Genomic DNA, 24002 nt, shown 5'->3' with positions numbered 1-24002 from the left:
TCTTTTGCCAATCACCTTTGACAAAGAAGAAAATATTAGGAGGGGTTAGCAAAAGTTCAGTCAAAGAGATGCATTTTAAGGAAGGTCTTTAAAGGAGGAAAAGAAAGGGTTTAGAGATGGAATTCCAGAGTGTGAGGCCAAAGCAGATGAAAGCACAGCAGCCAATAGTGGGGTGAAAGGAGAGGGGTGGATGAGATTGGAGTCAGGGAAGCAGAGAATTCTGGGGGAGGAGGTGTTTGGAAGACTTGAGGAGGTTACAGAGATAAGGATGGGTATGTCCATGAAGGGATTTAAAGACAGGAATGAGTATTTTAAATTTGAGACTTGGGGGTCAGCAAGGATAAAGATAATGGGTGAGCAGGACTTGTTGTGGGATAAGATACACGCACCAGAGTTTTGAAGTAGTTGGAGCTTATGAAGTGTAGAGGATGGGAGTAATTTTGGGTGACAAATGCCTGAATGAGGGTTTCAAAGCAGGTGGCCTGAGATCGGGGCAGAGGGGAGCGATGTTATTTCGGTGGAAATAACAGTTTTGTGATGGAATGAAGATGGCGTTGGAAACTCAGCTCGGAGTGGAAAAGGCTATAAAGGCTGTGAACAGGCTCATTCAGCCTGAGACATATGATTTGAGCCTGGGATCTTCCTGGTCTGTGTGGCTCAGTACCATACTGCATTGCCTGTTTACTCATCCACAAAGCCCAACTAATTTATTTTCACCCAGGAATATGACTATTGTATTTCTAAAGCTGTAGGTAAAAGGAAAAATGAATTGTGAATATTAGAGGAGGAGATAGGATCTGGAGGGAATAGGAGATTTCTTAAGAGACAAAATACTCAAAGCAATTTGTTCCCTAATTAAAAACCCAGCAGAACATAAGATCATAAGAAATAGAAGCAGGAGTAGGCCATTTGGCCCCTTAAGTCTGGTCCGCCATTCAAAAAGATCATGGCTGATCTGATCTTGGCCTCAACTCCACTCCCCTGCCTGCTCCCCATAATCCTTGACTCCTTTATCGTTCAAAAATCTGTCTTTCTCCACCTTAAATATATTCAATGACCCAGCCACCACAGCTCTCTGCAGCAGAGAATTCCAAACATTCACAACACTCTGAGAGAAGAAATTCCTCCTCATCTCTATTTTAAATGGGCGACCCCCATTCTGAAACTATACCCCCTAGTTCTAGATTCCCCTCAGAATCTTATATGTTTCAGTAAGGTCACCTCTCATTCTTCTAAACTCCAAAGTGTATAGGCCAAACCTGCTCAAACTTTCTTCATAAGACAACCCCTTCATCTCAGGAACCAACCTCGTGAACCGTCTCTGAACTGCCTCCGAGCAAGTATATCCCTCCTTAAATACAGACACCAAAACTGTTCGCAATAGTCTAGGTGTGGTGTACAGTTGTAGCAGGACTTCACTACTTTTATATTCCATCCCTCTTGCAATAAAGGCCAACATTCCATTTGCCTTCCTAATTACTTTCCAGGTAAATATTGTAGTTTATGGGGATTTCCACAAAACATTCCTGGGTTCTTGGAATCTCAGGGAGTCAGAGGAACCCAAGGTGCTCGATCTATTGATTCTAGTGTATACCTCCAGCACAGATTACAGAAGCTAATTGCATTCGCCAGGGCTCCCTCCAGCACTTTGTGTTTATCTCCAATGTACTTCCACACAAGAATACTAAAATACCAGTTATTTAGCACAATGATTTCTATTGCTGTGCCTCCACTCTGCCTTTTGTTTCCCAGCAAACTGAGTGTCCTACTTAGTGCCACTGTCATTCGGTGTCGCCGTTAGTATGGGTGTGATTCGGTATTACTGTTAGTGTTTGATGCCCTAGTCCCTGTTAAAACAATTACTCTCTCTCACCCTGGTCATTCCCCCTGGTACGGCCCTGCTCTTCGCTCCCTTAAGTCCAAGGGATGCAGACTTGAACGAGTATGACGGATAATTGGTTTAGCCATTCACCACCACATCTGGCTGGACCACAAAAAGCACTATCGGGTCATGATCTTGTCTGCCAAAATTGTTCCAGAATCATTCTGGAATGTAAAGATAAATCCTGGCTTCTATTCTCCACTGCTAACTGTCTTTTTAAACCACTCTCCCCAATCTCCACCCTCACCTCCGACAATAAGTGTAAGGAGCTCATGGACTTCTTGGAAAAGGGGAGGTTCAAAGAGACCTGGGTGTCATGGTACATCAGTCATTGAAGGTTGGCATGCAGGTGCAGCAGGCGGTTAAGAAAGCAAATGGCATGTTGGCCTTCATAGCAAGGGGATTTGAGTACAGGGGCAGGGAGGTGTTGCTACAGTTGTACAGGGCATTGGTGAGGCCACACCTGGAGTATTGTGTACAGTTTTGGTCTCCTAACCTGAGGAAGGACATTCTTGCTATTGAGGGAGTGCAGCGAAGGTTCACCAGACTGATTCCCGGGATGGCGGGACTGACCTATCAAGAAAGACTGGATCAACTGGGCTTGTATTCACTGGAGTTCAGAAGAATGAGAGGGGACCTCATAGAAACATATAAAATTCTGACGGGGTTAGACAGGTTAGATGCAGGAAGAATGTTCCCAATGTTGGGGAAGTCCAGAACCAGGGGTCACAGTCTAAGGATAAGGGGTAAGCCATTTAGGACCGAGATGCGGAGGAACTTCTTCACCCAGAGAGTGGTGAACCTGTGGAATTCTCTACCACAGAAAGTTGTTGAGGCCAATTCACTAAATATATTCAAAAAGGAGTTAGATGAAGTCCTTACTGCTAGGGGGATCAAGGGGTATGGTGAGAAAGCAGGAATGGGGTACTGAAGTTGAATGTTCAGCCATGAACTCATTGAATGGCGGTGCAGGCTAGAAGGGCCGAATGGCCTACTCCTGCACCTATTTTCTATGTTTCTATGTTTCTATGTCTCTCAGATTGAGACCATCCATTCGGCCGCCTCTGCCTCTTCCCTTCCTTCCCCTTGCCCACTGGGCCAAACTTCCTCTAAGGATCCCCCCTGCCCTAGCTCTGACCTCACATCTTTCCCCAGTTTCTCCCCAACCTTCCCTTATTACCTTTCTGAACTTATCGTGTCCATGAGACCTACTTCATGCTCCCTTGACCTATTTCCAACAAACTACTGACCACCCAACTTCCTTTTCTGGCTTCCATGTTATCTGGCATTGTTAACGATTCTCTCTCCTCAGGTACTATTCCAGTCTCACTCAAATCCACTGTCATTACCCTTCTCCTCAAAAAAACAGCCCTCAACCCCTCCATCCTTGCAAACTACTGCCCCATTTCCAACCTCCCTTTCCTCTCTAAAGTTTTGGAACATGTAGTTACCTCCCAAATCCGGGCCCATCTTTCCTGCAATTCCATGTTTGAATTCATCCAATCCGGTTTCCGCACTGGCCACAGTACCGAAACAGCTTTCATCAAAGTCACAAATGACATCCTCTGTGACCATGACAAAGGCAAACTATCCCTTCTCCTTCTTGACTTATCTGCAGCTTTTGACACGGTTGACCACTCTAGCATCTACACCGTCGTCCAGCGAGGTGGGACTGCACTCGCCTGGTTCTATTCTTATCTATCTAATTGGAGCCAGAGAATCAACTGCAACGGCTTCTCTTTCCGCCCCCACATCGTTACCTCTGGTATCCCCCAAGGATCCATCCTTGGCCCCCTCCTATGTCTCATCTACATGTTGACGCTTGGCGAGATCATCTGAAAACACAGCATCAATTTGCACATGTATGCTGATGACACCTAGCTCTACCACTTCTCTCGAACCCTCCACGGTCTCTAAATTGTCAGACTGCTTGTCCGACATCCAGTTCTGGATGAGCAGAAATGTTCCCCAATTGAATATTGGGAAGGCTGAAGCCATTGTTTTCAGTCCGCGCCACAAACTCCATTCCCTAGTCACTGACTCCATCCCTCTCCCTAGCATCTGTTGAGGCTGAACCAGACTGTTCACAACCTTGGTGTCATATTTGACCCTGAAATTAGCTTTTGACCACATATCCGCAGCATAACTAAGACTGCCTATTTCCACCTCCGTTACATAAGAACATAAAAAAAGAGCAGGTGTAGGCCATTTGGTCCCTCGAGCCTGCTCCATCTTTTAATAAGATCATGGCTCATCTGATTTTGGGCTCAGCTCCACTTCCCTGCCCACTCCCCATAACTCTTCACTCCCTTAGCATTCAAAAATCTGTCGATCTCCACCTTAAATATATTCAATGACCCAGCCTCCACAGCTCTCTGGGGCAGTGAATTCCACAGATTTACAACCCTCTGAGAAGAAATTCCTCCTCATCCCAGTTCTAAATGGGCGACCTCTTATTCTTAATCTGTGTACTCTAGTTGTAGATTTCCCCACGAGTGGGAACATCCTCTCTGCATCTACCTTGTCGAGCCCCCTCAGTATATTATATTTTTCAGTAAGATCACCTCTCATTCTTCTGGAGTTGTTAACTATTATAGCTCTTACTCCGGGCTATTTAGATTCAAACATTATTACATAGAAACATAGAAATTTACAGCGCTGAAGTAAGACCATTTCGGCCCATTGTGTCCGCGCCAGCCAAGACAGAGCCACACGGCCCTCGGTCAGCAGCCCTGAAGGTTATATATAAACCTATGAACAATGAACAATGAAGGACAGGTAAAGAGCATCTGGCCCAACCAGTCCACCCCACACAACTGCGATAGCCCATGTATTGCAACATTTTACACTCCACCCCACCCGGAGCCATGCAGTCTCCTTGGAGAGACAAAAAAACAGCTAAAAATCCAGGCCAATTGAAGAAAAAATCTGGAAAAATTCCTCTCCGACCCATCCAGGCGATCGAAACTAGTCCAGGAGATCACTCTGGCTGTATTAGATTCCCTGAAGTACTTACCATCGTATCTGCACCAGCCAACAAGAAGTTATCCAGTCTAATCCCACTTACCAGCTCTAGGTCCGTAACCGTGCAGGTTACGGCACTTCAAGTGCCCATCCAAGCACCTTTTAAATGTGGTGAGGGTTTCTGCCTCCACCACCCTTCCAGGCAGTGAGTTCCAGACCCCCACAACCCTCTGCGTGAAGAAGCTTCCCTTCAAATCCCCACTAAACCATCCACCAACCAACTTAAACCTATGCCCCCCCCTTGTAATTGACCCCTCCACCAAGGGAAATAGGCCCTTGCTATCCAGTAGATCCACGCCCCTCAAAATTCTATACACCTCAATGAGATCTCCCCTCAGCCTCCTCTGTTCCAAGGAGAACAAACCCAGCCTATCAAATCTATCCTCATAGCTAAGATTCTCCATTCCAGGCAGCATCCTCATAAATCTCCTCTGCACCGCCTCCAGTGCAATCACGTCCTTCCTATAATACGGCGGCCAGAACTGCACGCAGTACTCCATCTGTGGCCTAAACAGAGTATTATACAATTTAAGCATAACCTCCCTGCTCTTGATTCTATGCCTTGGCCAATAAAAGTAAGCAGTCCACATGCCTTCTTAACCACCTTATCCACCTGGCCTGCTACTTTCAGGGATATGTTGACTTGTGGTTTGTGCTTCATAATGTGAAAGAATAGCACAGACCTGATCGAGGCTGCACTGTAGCATGATGTAGGGTGTCCCTTTGTTCATCTACACTTCTAAATGGCCTACCATTTAATGTGTATAAATTTTCTTTGTTAGCTCTCCCCAAGTGCATTACCTCACACTTCTCCAAATTAAATTCCATTTGCCACTGTTCTGCCCACCTGACCAGTACATAAGAACATAGAATTAGAAACAGGAGTAGGTCATCTAGCCCCTCGAGCCTGCTCCGTCATTCAACAAGATCATGGCTGATCTGGCCGTGGGCTCAGCTCCACTTACCCGCCCTCTCCCCGTAACCCTTAATTCCCTTATTGGTTAAAAATCTATCTATCTGTGACTTGAATACATTCAATGAGCTAGCCTTAACTGCTTCCTTGGGCAGAGAATTCCGCAGATTCACAACCCTCTGGGAGAAGAAATTCCTTCTCAACTCGGTTTTAAATTGACTCCCCCGTATTTTGAGGCTGTGCCCCCTAGTTCTAGTCTCCCTGACTAGTTGCAGCAGGACCTCCCTGCTTTTGTACTCCATCGCTCTCGCAATGAAGGCCAACATTCCATTCGCCTTTCTGATTACCTGCTGCACCTGCAAACTAACTTTTTGGGATTCATGCACATGGACCCCCAGGTCCCTCTGCACCTCAGCATGTTGTAATTTCTCCCCATTCAAATAATATTCTCTTTTACTGTTTATTTTCCCAAGATGGATGATCTCACACTTTCCGACATTGTATTCCATCTGCCAAACCTTAGCCCATTTGCTTAACCTATCTAAATCTCTTTGCAGCCTCTCTGTGTCCTCTACACAACCCGCTTTCCCACTAATCTTTGTGTCATCTGCAAATTTGGTTACACTACACTCTGTCCCCTCTTCCAGGTCATCTATGTATATTGTAAACAGTTGTGGTCCCAGCACCGATCCCTGTGGCACACCACTAACCACCGATTTCCAACCCGAAAAGGACCCATTTATCCTGACTCTCTGCTTTCTGTTAGCCAGCCAATTCTCTATCCATGCTAATACATTTCCTCTGACTCCGCGTACCTTTATCTTCTGCAGTAACCTTTTGTGTGGCACCTTATCGAATGCCTTTTGGAAATCTAAATACACCACATCCATCGGTACACCTCTATCCACCATGCTCGTTATATCCTCAAAAAATTCCAGTAAATTAGTTAAACGTGATTTCCCCTTCATGAATCCATGCTGCTTGATTGCACTATTCCTATCTAGATGTCCCGCTATTTCTTCCTTCATGATAGTTTCAAGCATTTTCCCCACTACAGATGTTAAACTAACCAGCTTATAGTTACCTGCCTTTTGTCTGCCCCCTTTTTTAAACAGAGACGTTACATTAGCTGCTTTCCAATCCGCTGGTACCTCCCCAGAGTCCAGAGAATTTTGGTAGATTATAACGAATGCATCTGCTATAATTCCGCCATCTCTTTTAATACCCTGGGATGCATTTCATCAGGACCAGGGGACTTGTCTACCTTGAGTCCTATTAGCCTGTCCAGCACTACCCCCCTCGTGATAATGATTGTCTCAAGGTCCTCCCTTCCCACATTCCTGTGACCAGCAATTTTTGGCATGGTTTTTGTGTCTTCCACTGTGAAGACCGAAGCAAAATAATTGTTTAAGGTCTCAGCCATTTCCACATTTCCCATTATTAAATGCCCCTTCTCATCTTATAAGGGACCAACATTTACTTTAGTCACTCTTTTCCGTTTTATATATCTGTAAAAGCTTTTACTATCTGTTTTTATGTTTTGCAAGTTTACTTTCGTAATCTATCTTTCCTTTCTTTATTGCTTTCTTAGTCATTCTTTGCTGTCGTTTAAAATTTTCCCAATCTTTTAGTTTCCCACTAACCTTGGCCACCTTATACGCATTGGTTTTTAATTTGATATTCTCCTTTATTTCCTTGGTTATCCACGGCTGGTTATCCCTTCTCTTACCGCCCTTCTTTTTCACTGGAATATATTTTTGTTGAGCACTATGAAAGAGCTCCTTCAAAGTCCTCCACTGTTCCTCAATTGTGCCACCGTTTAGTCTGTGTTTCCAGTCTACTTTAGCCAACTCTGCCCTCATCCCACTGTAGTCCCCTTTGTTTAAGCATAGTATGCTCGTTTGAGACACTACTTCCTCACCCTCAATCTGTATTACAAATTCAACCATACTGTGATCACTCATTCCGAGAGGATCTTTTACTAGGAGATCGTTTATTATTTCTGTCTCATTACACAGGACCAGATCTAAGATAGCTTGCTCCCTTGTAGGTTCTGTAACATACTGGTCTAAGAAATAATCCCGTATGCATTCTATGAATTCCTCCTCCAGGCTACCCCGTGCGATTTGATTTGACCAATCGATATGTAGGTTAAAATCCCCCATGATTACTGCAATTCCTTATTTACATGCCTCCATTATTCCCTTGATTATTGCCCGCCCCACCGTGAAGTTATTATTTGAGGGCCTATAAACTACGCCCACCAGTGACTTTTTCCCCTTACTATCTCTAATCTCCACCCACAATGATTCAACATTTTGTTCATTGGAGCCAATATTGTCTCTCACAACTGCCCTGATATCATCCTTTATTAATAGAGCTACCCCACCTCCTTTCCCTTCTTGTCTATCTTTCCAAATTGTCAGATACCCCTGTATGTTTAATTCCCAGTCTTGGCCACCCTGCAACCACGTTTCTATAATGGCCACCAAATCATACCCATTTGTAATGATTTGTGCCGTCAACTCATTTGCTTTATTTCGAATGCTGCGTGTGTTTCGGTAGAGTGTTTTAATACTAGTTTTTAATCCATGATTTTTAGTTTTGACCCCTCCTGCAGCCCCTTTATATTCAGTGGCCCTTTTTGTTTTTTGCCTTGGGTAGATTGATATCCTTCTGCAGTCCATGACTTTCCGCTTCATTATCAACCACACAACCAATTTTAGTGTAATCTGCAAACTTCTTAATCATACTCTCTGTATTCAAATCTAGATCATTGATGTATACCACAAAAAGCAAGGAACCCAGTTCTGAGCCCTGCAGAACCCCACTTGAAACATCCTTCCAGTCATAAAAACATCCATCAACCATTATCCATTCCTCCCTACCTCTAAGCCAATTTTGGATCCAACTTGCCACTCTGCCCTGGATCCCATTGGCTTTTACCTTCGTGACCAGTCTGCCATGTGGGACCTTATCAAAAAGCTTTGCTAAAATCTATAAACACTATATCGTACACACTACCCTCATCGACCCTCCTGGTTACCTCCTCGAAAAATCCAATCTGGTTATTCATAAGAACATAAGAACATAAGAAATAGGAGCAGGAGTAGACCATATGGCCCCTTGAGCCTGCTCTGCCACTTAATACGATCATGGCTGATCCGATCATGGACTCAGGTCCAGTTCCCTGCCTGCTCCCCATAACCCCTTATTCCCTTATCGGTGAAGAAATTGTCTATCTCTGTCTTAAATTTATTCATGATCCAGCTTCTACAGCTCTCTGAGGCAGTGAAGTCCACAGATTTACAACCCTCCTCATCTCAGTTTTAAATGAGAGGCTCCTTATTCTAAGATTAGGCCCCTTAGTTCTAGTCTCCCTATCAGTTGGAACATCATCTCTGCATCTACCCTGTCAAGCCCCCTCATAATCTTATACGTTTCAATAAGATCACCTCTCATTATTCTGAATTCCAATGAGTAGAGGCCCAACTTACTCAACCTTTCCTCATAAGTCAACCCCCTCATCTTCGGAATCAACCTAGTCAACCTTCCCTAACTGCCTCCAAACAAGTATATCCTTTCTTAAATATGGAAACCAAAACTGTACGCAGTGTTCCAGGTGTGGCCTCACCAATACCCTGTATAACTGTAGCAAGACTTCCCTGCTTTTATATTCCATCCCCTTTGCAATAAAGGCCAAGATTCCACTGACCTTTCAGATCATTTGCTGTACCTAAAAACTAACCTTTTATGTTTCATGCACCAGGACCCCCAGGTCCCGCTGGAGTGCATCACTTTGCAATTTTTCTCCATATAAACTGCCAAATTTTTGCCCACTCACTTAGCCTGTCTATGTCCTTTTGCAGTTTTTTTTGTGTCCTCCTCACACATTGCTTTTCCTCCTATCTTTGTATCGTCAGCAAACTTGGCAACATTACACTCGGTCCCTTCATCCAAGTCATGAATATAGATTGTAACCATTTATCCAACTTTCTGTTTTCTGTTAGTTAGCCAATTCTCTATCCATGCTAATAAATTACCCCCAAACCCGTGAACTTTTATCTTGTGCTGTACCTTTTTATGTGACACTTTGTCAAATGCCTTCTGGGAGTCTAAATACACCCCATCCACTGGTTCCCCTTTATCCACCCTGACCGTTACATCCTCAAAGAATTCCAGCAAATTTGTTAAATATGACTTCCCCTTCATAAATCCATGCTGACTCTGCCTGACTGAATTATGCTTTTCTAAATGTCCTGCTACTGCTTCTTTAAAATTGGACTCCAACATTTTCCCAATCACAGATGTTAGGCTAACTGGTCCATAGTTTCCTGCTTTTTGTCTGCCTCCTTTTTTAAATAGGGGCATTACATTTGCAGTTTTCCAATCTGCTGGGACGTCCCCAGAATCCAGGGAATTTTAGTAAATTACAACCAATGCATCCACTATCCCTGCCGCTACTTCTCTTAAGACCCTAGGATGCAAGCCATCAGGTCCAGGGGATTTATCCAGGGCCTTTAGTCCCATTATCTTACTGAGTACTGTTGTGTAACTGCAAAGCATGCACTCCCATGTTCCGCCACCAGGGAGCTCAACCCCTGAAGTCCCAAAGGATCCCAGCATCCCTTGAGAGCACTGTATCTAAGCCGGAGCCTAAGGCCTGTTCCTCACTCTGGAGTGTCCTATTAAAGACTGAGGTCACTGTCACTTTAACCTCCCTGTGTGCAGCCTCATCTGTGTTAGGAACACAATAACTGGCGATGAGAATACAAATCCAACGCAAAGATGCAGCAAACTGTGGGCATCCTGGAGAGGTTCTCGGAGGGTGAGAACTGGGAAGCCGATGTCGAACGGCTAGACCAGTACATTGTAGCCAACAAGCTGGACGGAGAAGGAAGCGCTGCAAAAAGGAGAGGGGTCCTCCTCACAGTCTGCGGGGCACCGACCTACAGCCTCATGAAGAATCTTCTGGCTCCGGTGAAACCCACAGATAAGGCGTATGAGGACACTGGTTCGGGAGCATCTTAACCCGAGGGAGAGGGTGCTGATGGCGAGGTATCGGTTCTACACGTGCCAGCGATCTGAAGGTCAGGAAGTGGCGAGCTACGTCGCCGAGCTAAGGCGACTTGCAGGACGATGTGAGTTTGATGGCTACCTGGAGCAAATGCTCAGAGACTTTTTTGCACTGGGCATTGGCCACGAGACCATCCTACGAAAACTTTTGACTGTAGAGACACCGGCCCTCAGTAAGGCCATTGCGATAGCACAGGCGTTTATGTCCACCAGTGATAACACCAAACAAATCTCTCAGCACACAAGTGCTAGCAATGTTCATAAATTAACTGGAACTGTGTTTGCGAGCAGAAATGCACAGGGCAGAACCCACGGGTCTGCAACTGCCAGCATACCTCAGGTGACCCAGGTGACTCAGAGTCCCCAACAAAGGATGAATGAAAGGCACTTCACACCTTGTTGGCGTTGTGGAAGCTTCCATTCAGCCTATTCATGCTGCTTCAAAGAGTATGTTTGCAAGAGCTGTGGAACAATGGGGCACCTCCAGCGAGCTTGCAAACGAGCTGCAAGCTCTGCAAAACCTGCTAACCACCACGTGGCAGAGGAAGACCGGACCATGGTGGATCAAAGCAATTTTGAGCCTCAGAGAGAGGAGGCAGATGCTGAAGTACATGGGGTGCACACATTTTCGATGAAATGTCCATCTATAATGCTAAATGTAAAATTGAATGGCTTACCCGTAGCCATGGAACTGGACACTGACGCTAGCCAATCCATCATGAGTAAAAAGATGTTTAAGAGACTGTGGTGCAACAAGGCATTCAGACCAGCCCTGAGCCCCATCCACACGAAACTGAGAACGTACACCAAAGAGCTCATCACTGTCCTGGGCAGCGCCATGGTTAAGGTCACCTACGAGGGCACGGTGCACGAACTGCCACTCTGGATTGTCCCGGGCGATGGCTCCACACTGTTTGGAAGGAGCTGGCTGGGCAAAATCTGCTGGAACTGGGATGACATCCGAGTACTATCACATGTCGATGCGGCCTCATGTACCCAGGTTCTTAACAATTTCCTTCCCTTTTTGAACCAAGCATTGGAAACTTTTCCGGGGCGAAGGTGCGGGTCCACTTGGTCCCAGAGACACGACCCATTCACCACAAGGCACGAGCGGTACCTCACATGATGAGGGAGAGATTGGAAATCGAGCTGGACAGGCTGCAATGCGAGGGCATCATCTTCCCAGTGGAATTCAGCGAGTGGGCCAGCCCGATTGTCCCAGTACTCAAAGGTGATGGCACGGTCAGGATATGCGGCGATTATAAAGTAATTATTAATCGTTTCTCACTGCAGGACCAATACCCACTACCTAAGGCAGACGACCTATTTGCGACGCTGGCAGGAGGCAAGACGTTCACCAAGCTCGACCTGACTTCGGCCTACATGACGCAGGAGCTGGAGGAGTCTTCAAAGGGCCTCACCTGCATCAACACGCACAAGGGATTGTTCACTTACAACAGATGCCCGTTTCGAATTCGGTCGGCTGCAGCGATCTTCCAAAGAAACATGGAGAGCCTACTCAAGTCGGTACTAGACACGTTGGTCTTTCAGGACGACAAATTGTTCACGGGTCAGGACACCGCTGAGCACCTACAAAACCTGGAGGAGGTCCTCCAGCGACTGGATCGCATCAGGCTGCGGCTGAAGAGGTCGAAATGCGTCTTCATGGTAACAGAAGTGGAGTTTTTGGGGAGAAAGATCGCGGTGGATGGCATTCGGCCCACAGACACCAAGACAGAGGCTATCAGGAACGCACCCAGGCCACAGAATGTCACGGAGCTGCGGTCATTCCTGAGACTCCTCAACTATTTTGGTAACTTCCTACCGAGGTTAAGCACCCTTTTAGAGCCCCTACATGTGTTATTGCGCAAAGGTGAGAACTGGGTATGAGAAAAAAAACAAGTAATTGCTTTTGACAAAGCCAAAAACATTTTATGCTCCAATAAGCTGCTTGTATTGTATAACCCGTGTAAAAGACTTGTGCTAGCACGTGACGCATCGTCGGACGGAGTCGGGTGTGTATTACAACAAGCTAACGTTGCGGGAAAGTTGCAACCTGTCGCCTATGCTTCCAGGAGCTTGTCTAAGGCCAAGAGGGCCTACAGCATGATTGAGAAAGAAGCAATAGAATGTGTGTTCGGGGTAAAGAAAATGCCTCAGTACTTGTTTGGCCTCAAATTTGAGCTGGAAACCGATCACAAGCCCCTCACATCCCTGTTCGCTAAAAACAAGGGGATAAATACTAATGCCTCAGCCGCATACAAATGTGGGCACTCGCGCTATCAGCGTATAACTATACCATCCGCCACAGGCCAGGCACCAAGAACTGTGCGGATGCTCTCACTCAGCTATCATTGCCCACCACGGGGGTGGAAATGGCGCAGCCTGCAAACTTGTTGATGGTGGCGCAGCCCACAGACTTGTTGATGGTCATGGAAGCGTTTGAAAATGATAAATTACCTGTCATGGCCCACCAGATTAGGACTTGGACCAGCCAAGATCCTCTGCTGTCCCTAGTAAAAAGCTGTGTACTGCATGGGAGCTGGGCCAGCATCCCCGTTGAAATGCAAGAGCCAATCAAGCCATTCCAGCGGCGAAAGGACGAGCTGTTCATTCAGGCAGACTGCCTATTGTGGGTAACCGCATAGTGCTACCAAAAAAGGGCAGGGAGATGTTCATCTCGGATCTCCACAGCACACACCCGGGTATAGTAATGATGAAAGCGATAGCCAGATCCCACGTGTGGTGGCCCGGTATCGACTCTGACTTAGACTCCTGTGTATGGCAATGCAGCGTATGTGCTCAGTTGAGCAACGCGCCCAGAGAGGCACCACTAAGTTTGTGGTCCTGGCCCTCCAGACCTTGGGCAAGGATCCATGTCGACTATGCGGGCCTGTTTCTTGGTAAAATGTTCCTGGTGGTGGTGGATGCTTTTTCAAAATGGATTGAATGTGAAATAATGTCGGGAAGCACCGCCACCACCACCATTGAAAGCCTGAGGGCCATGTTTGCCATCCACGGCCTGCCTGACATACTGGTCAGTGACAACGGGCCATATTTCACTAGTGCCGAATTCAAAGAATTCATGACCCGCAATGGGAGCAAACATGTCACATCAGCCCTGTTTAAAACCAGCCTCCAATGGGCAGTCAGAGCGGGCAGTACAAACAATCAAACAGAGCCTTAAATGAGTCACAGAAGGCTCACTCCAAACCCGCCTGTCCCGAGTACTGCTCAGCTACCACACGAGACCCCACTCGCTCACAGGGGTGCTCCCGGCTGAGCTACTCATGAAAAGGACACTTAAAACCAGACGCTCGCTGGTTCACCCCAACCTGCATGATCAAGTAGAAAGCAGGCGGCAGCAACAAAATGTAAACGATGGTTGCGCCACTGTGTCACGGGAAATTGATTTGAATGACCCTGTGTATGTGCTAAACTATGGACATGGTCCCAAGTGGATCGCGGGCACGGTGATAGCTAAAGAAGGGAATTGGGTGTTTGTAGTCAAACTAGACAATGGACAAATTTGCAGAAAACACCTGGACCAAACGAGGCTGCGGTTCACAGACTGCCCTGAACAATCCACAGCAGACATCACCTTTTTCGAGCTCACAACACACACCCAAAGGATCAACGACACCATGCCGGACCAGGAAATTGAACCAATCACGCCCAGCAACCCAGCAAGGCCAGGCTCACCTAGCAGCCCTGCAGGGCCAACAACACGCCAGCCCAGCGAGGGCACAGCCAACACACCAGAACAGACATTTGTACTGAGGCGGTCCACCAGAGAAAGAAAGGCTCCCGACCGCCTCACCTTGTAAATAGTTTTCACTTTGACTTTGGCGGAGGAGTGATGTTGTATATCTGTAAAGCATGCACTCCCATGTTCCGTCGCCAGGGAGCTCATCCCAGCATCCCTTGGGAGCACTGTATATAAGCCGGCCCTGAGGCCTGTTCCTCACTCTGGAGTGTTTTAGTAAAGACTGAGGTCACTGTTACTTTAACCTCCCTCTGTGCAGTCTCATCTGTGTTAGGAATACAATAATACCATCTCCTTAGTGATTGTGATTGTGTTAAGTTCCTTTCCCCCTATAGCCTCTTGACTATCCACCGTTGGGATATTTTTAGTGTCCTCTACCGTGAAGACTGATGCAAAATATTTGTCAGAGTTTCTGCCACCTCCATGTTCCCCATCACTAATTCCCCAGTTTCGTCCTCTCAGGGACTAACATTTACTTTAGCCACTCTTTTCCTTTTTATATTCCTGTAGAAACTCTTGCTATCTATTTTTGTATTTGTGCTAGTTTATTTTATAGTCTATATTCCCTTTCTTAATCATTTTGTTTGTAATTATTGCTGGTTTTTAAAAGCTTCCCAATCATCTGTCCTCCCGGTAGTTTTGGCCACTTTGTACGCCCTTGCTTTTAATTGAATACCATCCTTTATTTCTTTAGTTCGCCACGGATGGCTATCTTTTCCTTTATACCCTTTCTTCCTCACTGGAATATATTTTTCTTGAGATTTATGAAATATCTCCTTAAATGTACATCACTGTTCATCAAACACCATCTTCCCATAACAAATCTGTGCTGACTGTCCTTGATTAATCCTTGCCTTTCTAAATTTAGATTTGTCCTGTCCGTCAGGATTTTTTCCAATAATTTTCCGACCACTGAGGTTAGGTTGACAGACCTGTAATTACTTGGCCTATCCCTTTCTCCCTTCTGAAACAAGGGTACCATATTAGCAGTCTTCCAGTCCTCCGGCACCATGTCTGAATCTAAAGAGGACTGGAAAATGATGGTCAAGGCCTCTGCTATTTCCTCTTTTGCTTCGCTCAACAGCCTGGGATGCATTTCATCCAGGCCTGGGGACTTATCCATTTTCAAAGCTGCTAAACCCCTTAATACCCCCTCTCTCACTATGTTTATTTCATCCAGAATTTCACACTCCTCCTCAATAGCAGTATCTGCATTGCCTCTATCCTTTGTGAAAACAGATGCAAAGTATTCATTAAGAACCGAATCCACATCTTCCGCCTCCCCACATAGATTACCCTCATGGTCTCTAATAGGCCCTACCCTTTCTTTAATTATATTCTTGCTCTTAATATATTTATAGAACATCTTTGGGTTTTCTTTGATTTTACTTGCCAAGAATTTTTCATGCTCTCTGTTAGTATTCTTAATATCCTTTTTAATTTCACCTCTGAACTTTCTATATTCCTGCAGAGATTCTATAGTCTTTAGCCGTCAGTATATAACATAAGCTTCCCTTTTTTACTTTATCCTCCTCTGTAAATCCATAGACATTCACGGGGCTCTAGAATTGTTATTCCCCCCCTTTTTCTTTAAGGGCACATGTTTGGCCTGAGCCCTCCGGATCTCCTCCTTGAATGCCTCCCACTGTTCTGACACTGATTTACCTTCAAGTAGCTGTTTCCAGTCTACTGTGGCCAAATCACTTCTCAACTTAGCAAAGTTATCTTTTCCCCAATTTGGGACTTTTATTCCTGGTCTATCCTTTCTATTATCTATAACCACCTTGAATCTGACTGAATTAATGTCACTGGCACCCAAGTGCCAGGTCGGCCTGACAATTATGCCCCTGGGTTCGGCCAGGCTGCTGACAGGCAGTCTGGCATCTCCTCTTAGGTGCCAGGCCACAGACCTGGCTGAAGCCCTCCCTGGTGGTCCAGTAGACCGAAGTTTTAAAATCACAGAGGTTCTCCCCTTTAATTGAAGAGGAGCGCCATGGTGACATGGTGCCATGATGACGTCATTGCGATGGTTACTACGCAAAGCCCCCAACTTCCACACCTCAGGTGTTGTCACTACCGCGTATCTGACCCTCAAGTGTTGTCATCGCCCCCATTAAGAGCCACTTCCATAATTAAGGGAAAAAAAACAACAAAGAGCGGAATGTTGCTCAAGAGGCGACCTAAACCGCAGCTGTGGTAAAAACCATTCAAACGGCGTGCATGCACCCCATTTTGGGCTGGGGGCAATTTCTACCCCATGAACTCTTACTACAATTATACAGGACATTGGTGAGGCCACACCTGGAGTATTGTGTACAGTTCTGCTCTCCTTACCTAAGGAAAGAGATATTGCCTTCAAGGGAGTGCAACAAAGGTTCAGCAGACTGATTCCTGGGATGAGTTAATTGCCCTATGAGGAGAGATTGAGTAGACTAGGCCTATATTCCCAAGAGTTTAGAAGAATGAGAGGCGATCTAATTGAAACATATAAAATTCTTAAGGGGCTTGATAGGGTAAATGCTGGGAAAATGTTTCCCCTGGCTGGGGATCACCATCTCAGAATAAGGGGTCGGCCATTTAGGACCATGAGGAGAAATTTCTTCACTCAGAGGTTTGTGAATCCTTGGAATTCTCTACACCAGAGAGCTGTGGATGCTCAGTCACTGAGTATATTCAAGACAGAGGTCAATACATTTTGTGGGAACTAAGGGATTTATGGGATATGGGGATAGTCTGGGAAGGTGGAGTTAAGGTAGAAGATCCGCCATGATCTTGTTGAATGTCGGAGCAGGCTCAAAGGGCCAAATGGGCTACTCCAGCTCCGATTTCTTATGTTCTTATGTATCACTGTTAGTGCTGGTGAGATCCGGTATCGCCGTTAGTACTGGTGAGATCCGGTATCGCCGTTAGTACTGGTGAGATCCGGTATCGCCGTTAGTACTGGTGAGATCCGGTATCGCCGTTAGTACTGGTGAGATTCGGTGTCACCACTCGTGCTGCTGAGATTTGGTATCACCATTAGTGCTCATGTCATTTGATGTCACCAGTGGTGCTGGTGTTATTGAGTGTCATAATGAGGAAGGTGGACTTACGCCCTGCCGATGCTCCGGCTGCTGCCACTTTTACAGCGGCCTACTGCTGGGCGGCTGAAGCACCCACCTGTTTCAGATGGTAGGTCCCTTTTAATATGTAAGTTGATGTATCAGCTAATCTGTTTTTGTGATGTTGTTCGAGGGATAAATCTTGCCCAGGACACCGGGAGAACTCCCCTGTTCTTATTCAAATGATGCCTTGGATCTGTGTCCAGCAGAGATGGCAGAGAGGGCCTCGATGTAACGACACCCACTAGTGACCCCTTAACATTTCCAGCAGCATCATTCTCATAAAAGAACTAGAGGTCGAAATTTGGTATCGACCCGTTTGCGGGAGGCGAGACTTCCTGCACCCGACGCAGATGTCCTGCCCCAGCAGAGAAATTGGGGTTACTGCCCCCGAGAGGAAGTGGATCGCAACGTCGGGCACTCCACCTCCTCTCGGGGTTGGTATTGGGGTGGTATGCGTGCGAATGTTACATAGCACTGACGTGAGCACAGGGCCCTCCCCTTCCATTAAACGGGAGGGCACGTTGCGAGCTCTGCAGTAGAATGAGGGGTTTCCACTAGGCCATTGGGGATGTGGGGTGCCGTGGCTGCAGCCCGACACAGAGGCGGAGTGCCAGGCTGCACCATCGCGGCACAGATCGCACGCAATGAAGAATGGAAGGCCGGACCAGTAAGTCAACCATGAGAAAAAGATGGCGCCGCGCACCTCCCCTTTAAATTTTGCTCCGCGAGCGGAGTGCAGCCCGGTTTGCGACTCGTGATGCTGGCGCTGACATAGGCTATGGTGGCCTCTCGGGGCTCTGCCAATTTGTGCCGCGCGCCGAGAACAGGGCGCTGCGCATGTTGATGATACCATCATCACCAGCGCAGCAGCCCGGCGCGCCACCGGCGTGAGCGGGAAGCTGCCAGTGTTGCGCCTCTGCTAACTCTCGTGCAATTTTGCAGGAGCCGGTAGCGCCCCCACCCCCTCTCCTTCGCCGGGTGAAAACCCATTTGCGCCCCGTTAGCGCCCCTCTGAGGTGCTAATGCCAGGCACACAGGAGCCCAATTTTGCCCCCGTAGCATCTTGCAAAGCTTCCTCTACTTGTCCTGGGTCCTGTTCACTCTTGCAGGTGAAAGTGTAGTGAGATTGAGTATAGATGCATATTAATTCTTTTGGCACAACAGACCATGATGCCTATTCTCTATAAATTGAAGGAACAGCCTGCAGTAACCCTGTGCATGCTATGACCAGCAAGACGGAATTTAACAAACAATCCAATAAATAATTCTCCCTGACCGAAATGACTTAATTTTTGTCACACATACACACAACATAAAGACAGACATACACAGAGGCATTGACACACGCATATGCACAAATACGCACAGAGACATCGAGAAACACAGTCACAGACACACGCAGCAAGGCACACAAATGAAGTCACATGCTTACAAGTATATTTTGAGTGGAGTACCCAAACTCAAACAGGTCTCAAACCGAAAAAAAATAAGGAGAAGGAACGAACGCACCAAGTGCGTCTGTCTACTGTAACAGGAAGCACGTGGAAAACAAAATAACCACCAATCATTCTGACATCACAACTTCAAATAAAAAAAACAAGTGCTGCTGATCAGCAGATGGCACTGACTGTTGCCGCAAATTCCGCTCAGCACAGATAGCTCACGATCACGATAAGAATCTTGTCTGACGTTCTGTTTTACTTCGGGAGGTTTGGCTGAGGCTAAAGTTCTCGGAATGATGAGTGTCCCTCGGAAAGACTGCAATACGCCTGTAATGTCATAAGGAAGGTGCCCTGTTTGAAAAGGTAATTTTTTTATGCCAATAGAATATATTTTTTTTAATTATGAAATTGCTGACAGAAAGTTTATTTATTGTCAAATATAAACAAGTAGAGATGTGAGTCGGAGCCTTCAAACTTATTGTTGTTATTTGTTTCCAAATCGCTCCATGGCCTTGCCTCTCCCTATCTGTAATCTCCTCCAGCCCCACAACCCTCTGAGATCTTTGCGCTCCTCCAATTCTGGCCTCTTGTGCATCTCCAATTTTAATCGCTCCAACATTGACGGCCGTGCTTTCAGCTGCCGAGGTCCAAAGCCCTCTCCGCTTCGCTACCTCTCTCTCTTCCTTTCAGATGCTCCTTAAATAAGTATTGAACAGCAGGATTGCAACCATATACTTAAAACAACATTTCTCCTTTCCTCACCCTGATGCTATTCCTTTACTGTGCCCCAGCAGTCTGCAACTTCAGATGAGGGAGAGTAATTTATTTTTTAAACTGATAATATCTATAAAGACTACAAATTATATTTTAAAGTTGATGTGAAAGGAGGGAAATATGTAATAAGGTTTATATAAAAGGAAAGGATAGTCTAAAGTGAGCACTTAGGCTTAATACTTCCTCCTTCAATAGAACAAAATAATCTACGTACTGGAGATTTCTTTGTTATTTTAGTGTAGTTTAAGTTAATTTTTTGGAATTTAATGACCATCCCTAGTTGCCCTTGAGTAGGAGGTAGTAGGCTTTCCTCTTGAACTGTGTGGTAAAGATCCTCCTACAGTGCTTTTAGATGGGCAGTTCCAGAATTTTGACCCAGAGACAATGAAAGAACAGTGATTATATGTCCAATTCAGGATGGTGTGTATTGTAAAGGATAGTAATTTCAGTACAGACAGAACCCACTCAATAATTTTTTATAAATGCCACGCTCCAAGTTTCTCCCAACCTTTTCTAACTCACGTTCTCTGGATTACTAGTCCAGTAACATATTTACCCTAAAACTATAATGATTGTTGTTTTATAAACAAGCACAGCAGCTATCTTGCAAACAACGAGGTCCCGCAAACTGCAATGAGACAATCTATTGTTGGCGCTGTTAATGCAAGGCCAGAGGATTGGGAAATTTTTTTAAGCCAGCAAAGAACGACTAAAAAATAATAAAGAGAGGGAAGATAGATTATGAAGGTAAACAAGCACGAAATATAAAAACAAAAAGTAAGAGTTTCTACGTACATAAAAAGGAAAAGAGTGGCTAAAGTAAATGTTGGTCCCCTGGAGGATGAGATAATCCAATAGTGGATAATCAAGGGGCTACAGGGAGGGAGGAACTTAATACAATCCCTATCACTAAAGAAGTAGTACTAGGTAAACTAATGGGACTAAAGGCAGACAAGTCCTCTGGACCTGATGGCTTACATCCAAGGGTCTTAAAAGAAGTGGCTGCAGAGATAGTGGATACATTGGTTGTAATCTACCAAAATTCCATGGATTCTGGGGCGGTCCCAGCAGATTGGAAAACCGCAAATGTAATGCCCCTATTTAAAAAAGGAGGCAGACAAAAAGCAGGAAACTATAGATCAGTTAGCCTAACATCTGTCATTGGGAAAATGCTGGAGTCCATTATTAAGGAAGCAGTAGCGGGACATTTGGAAAAGCATGATTCAATCAAGCAGAGTCAGCATGGTTTTATGAAAGGAAAATCATGTTTGACAAATTTGCTGGAGTTCTTTCAGGATGTAACGAGCAGGGTGGATAAGGGGGAACCATAGGATGTGGTGTATTTGGATTTTCAGAAGGCATTTGATAAGGTGCTGCACAAGATAAAAGCTCGCGGGGTTGGGGGTAACATATTAGCATGGATAGAGGATTGGCTAATTAACAGAAAACAGAGAGTCGGGATAAATGGGTAATTTTCCGGTTAGCAAACAGCGACTAGTGGGGTGTCACAGGGATCGGTGCTAGGTCCTCAACTATTTACAATCTATACTAATGACTTTGATGAAGGGACCGAGTGTAATGTAGCCAAGTTTGCTGATGATACAAAGAAAGGTGGGAAATCAAATTGTGAAGAGGACACAAATAATCTGCAAAGGGATATAGACAGGCTAAGTGAGTGAGCAAAAATTTGGCAGATGGAGTATAATATGAGAAAATGTGAGGTTATCCACTTCTGCAAAAATAATATAAAAGCAAATTATAGTTTAAATGTAGAAAAATTGCAAAGTGCTGCAGTACAGAGGGACTTGGAGATCCTTGTGCATGAAACACAAAAAGTTAGTACGCAGGTACAACAAGTAATCAGGAAGGCAGATGGAATGTTGGCCTTTATTGTAAGGGGGATAGAGTATAAAAGCAGAGAAGTCCTGATACAACGGTACAGGGTATAGGTAAGGCCACACCTGGAGTACTGCGTGCAGTTTTGGTCTCCGTATTTAAGGAAGGATATACTTGCATTGGAGGCTGTTCAGAGAAGGTTCACTCGGTTGATTCTGGAGATGAGGGGGTTGACTTATGAAGATAGGTTGAGTAGGTTGGGCCTATACACATTGGAGTTCAGTAGAATGAGAGGTGATCTTATCGAAACATATAAGATAATGAGGGGGCTCGATAAGGTGGATGCAGTGAGGATATTTCCACTCATAGGGGAAACTAAAACTAGAGGACATAGTCTCAGAATAAGGGGCTGCCCATTTAAAACTGAGTTGAGGAGAAATTTCTTCTCTCAGAGGGTTGAAAATCTATGGCATTCTCTGCCCCAGAGAGCTGTGGAGGCTGGGTCATTGAATATATTTAAGGCGCAGTTAGACAGATTTTTGAGTGCTAAGGGGAGCGGGCAGGGAAGTGGAGCTGAGTCCATGATTAGATCTTATTGAATGGCGGAGCAGGCTCGAGGGGCCAAATGGCCTACTCCTGCTCCTATTTCTTATGTTCTTATGGTTAGCAGAAAATGTTGTCTCGGGCACTGGCAGAATCATAGAAATTTACAGTACAGAAGGAGGGCATTCAGGCCATCTTGCCTGTGCTGGGTCTTTGAAAGGGCAATCACACTTCAACTTTTTGCCCATAACCCCATAAGTTCCTCATCCTCAAGTTCATGTCCAGCTCCCTTTTTAAATTATTTATGGAATCAACTTCCACCAACTTTACAAGTTGCATGTTCCATATCCTGACAACTATCTGAGTGAAAAATATTTTCCTCATCACCCTTCTAGATCTTTGCCAAAGAATTTAAATCTATGACCTCTGGTTATTGACTCACTTGTAAGAGGGAATAGTTTTTCTTTATTTACTCTATCAAAACATAAGATCATCTTGAAAAGCTCTCTTAGATCACCTTTTAACCTTCTCTGTTCCAAGAAGAACAGTCATAACTTTTCCAACCTCTCCTCATAACTGAAGCCTCTCGTCCCTGGTAACATCCTGGTAAACCACCTCAATACCCTTTCTAAGGCCTTTACATCTTTCTGGTGTGCTGCTCAGAATTGTCCACAATACTCCAGATGAGGCATAACCAGTGATTTATAAAGTTGTAACATGATCTCTCTGCTTTTATATTCTATGCCTCCATTTATAACAACAACGACAACAACTTGTATTTATATAGTGCCTTTAATATAATGAAATGTCCTAAGGCACTTCACAGGAGTAGTATGACATTTGACACCAAGGAGAAATTCGGGCAGGTGATCAAAAGCTTGGTCAAAGAGGTAGGTTTTAAGAAGCGTCTCGAAGGAGAAAAGAGAAGTTTAGGCAGGGAATTCCAGAACTAAGGGCTAGGCAACAGAAGGCACGGCCACCAATGGCTGAGCAAATATAATCAGGGATGCTCAAGAGGGCAGAATTAAAGGAGGGCAGGCATCTCAGGGAGTTGTGAGGCTAGAGGAGATTACAGAGATAGGGAGGGGCGAGGCCTTAGAGAGATTTGAAAACCAGGATGAGAATTTTGAAATCGAGGTGTTGCTTAACCAGGAGCCAATGTGGGTCAACGAGCACAGGGGTGATGGGTGAGTGGGACTTGGTACGAATAACCCATATGCTTTTTTAACCACCTTATCAACGTTGCCAAGTGTCGTATCACCTGCAAACTTCATAATGCCTCTCCCTACACCTGAGTCTAGATCGTTTATAAAAATTGAAAGAGAAATAGACCAAAAATGATCCTTGGGTAACGCCACTGCAAGCCAACTCCCAGTCTGAAAAACATCCATCCACTACCTTCTGCTTCCTGTCACTGAGCCACTTCCTTATATACCACCATTTCTTCTCCTTAATTCCATGGGTTTCCATCTTCTTAACAAGCATCCTATGTTGCACTCTGTAGACTGCCTTCCTAAAGTCCATATATACAACATCTACTCTGTGCTTTTCTTCAAATAGTGCTACAGGATTTCTGGATAGGAAGATGGGACCAGAATTTTAATGTCCCATCCAACCCGAATGCAGCACCCCCTCAGTACTG

General features: G+C 45.4%; 2 protein-coding genes across 2 annotated transcripts in view; one reads left to right on the top strand and one right to left on the bottom strand.

The window, feature by feature from the left end:
- Positions 1-24002, bottom strand: part of tg (thyroglobulin) — a 621247-nt gene that overhangs the window by 270437 nt on the left and 326808 nt on the right. The window lies entirely within an intron of this gene.
- The window catches only part of LOC139260282 (src-like-adapter), a 69239-nt gene continuing 64639 nt past the window's right edge, over positions 19403-24002 (top strand). The window contains exon 1 of the mRNA XM_070876706.1: positions 19403-19570. The gene's annotated coding sequence lies outside the window, so the exon portion shown is untranslated. The remainder of the gene's footprint in view (positions 19571-24002) is intronic.

This window comes from Pristiophorus japonicus, chromosome 1 (assembly GCF_044704955.1).
Source record: "Pristiophorus japonicus isolate sPriJap1 chromosome 1, sPriJap1.hap1, whole genome shotgun sequence".
NCBI lineage: Eukaryota > Metazoa > Chordata > Chondrichthyes > Pristiophoridae > Pristiophorus > Pristiophorus japonicus.
Note: the sequence above shows the minus strand (reverse complement) of the source record. Positions and strands in the feature narration are given on the sequence as shown.